The sequence below is a fragment of the Anomaloglossus baeobatrachus genome, unplaced genomic scaffold (genome assembly GCF_048569485.1).
Source record: "Anomaloglossus baeobatrachus isolate aAnoBae1 unplaced genomic scaffold, aAnoBae1.hap1 Scaffold_617, whole genome shotgun sequence".
Classification (NCBI taxonomy): domain Eukaryota; kingdom Metazoa; phylum Chordata; class Amphibia; order Anura; family Aromobatidae; genus Anomaloglossus; species Anomaloglossus baeobatrachus.
In genome coordinates, this window is record NW_027444983.1 from 44,732 (window position 1) to 45,847 (window position 1,116).

At 43.5% G+C, this 1,116-nt stretch overlaps 1 pseudogene; it reads right to left on the reverse strand.

Annotated features, from left to right (window-relative positions):
• Positions 1-598: 598 nt before the first annotated feature.
• LOC142285771 (U2 spliceosomal RNA) lies at positions 599-805 on the reverse strand (annotated as a pseudogene).
• Between the last annotated feature and the right edge of the window lie 311 nt (positions 806-1,116).

The window sequence follows — 1,116 nt, forward strand, 5'->3', positions numbered from 1 at the left end:
AAATCACTTGTAAGGCTACATCTGGAATATGGGAACCAGTTTTGGGCTCCACATTTTAATAAGGACATTCAGAAGTTAGAGTCAGTTCAAAGGTGGGCAACTAGACTACTACAAGGAATGGAAGGCCTCCCATATGATGACAAGTTGAAAAAGTTATTAAGTGATTATTGGCTGCAATGGGGCTTTCTGGCTGGTGCCAGCCTCTCTTCTTAGCACACAGGAACCACAATCCCTACACCATGCTTCAATGGATTCTCTCATCCCAGCCCAGTAAAACTACATATTTTACACAGTCATAAGCAGCCAAAAGGGATCTATTCTATTCAATTGCAAATGATCTAGATAAGACTGAGAATAAGATACTGCACGGGACATAGCAGAGTTGGTCAAGTTGAGTGGAGATGAGTTTGCTATTTGGCACAGCTTTTTGCATCAATAAAGCAAGTAAAAGGTGTGAAAGATAAAAAAAAAGGGTGAAAGTGTGAAAAGTGAATTGGCCAAATTGAGGTGCATATAAAGTTTTTGCTTTCTTTCAATTCACTAATGGGGCTCATTTGAATCAGGTGAATTGAGTTCTGCTTTTGGAAACTGGGTTAAGAAGGGGTGCACCGGTCCTGGAGGTACTGCAATACCAGGTCAATGCGTGGAGTGGACAGAGCAAGATTTTTTCCATCTCCTTGTTCTAAAAATCCATTTAATATATGGTCCCCAGAGAGGGGACGTATCAGATATTAAACTGATAAGAACAGATTTAATTTTTTTTTTTTTCTGTTTATCAGTAGGACTTCAAAATAACAAAGGTGATCGCCTCCCGTTGCCTGGGAACCGTCCAGGCACAAGAGGGCTATGTGTCACCAGAAGGCGCACACACTTCCTCAAGGCCGGCAGACGTGCAATCCCAGGCACCTTCCAGTACCGACCAAGGTAGCGTCCTCCGAAACTACACTTGATCTTAGCCAAAAGGCCGAGAAGCTATAACCCGAATTGGTTACGGCCTTGAGTGGCACCCTGGCCTATACCGGACACATCTTAGGGAGAGGGAGACAAACCCACGCCTACAGAAGACATTTTGTCACCCAAGCCAACCCTTGAAAAGGCTGTTTTGCAGAGCAAAAA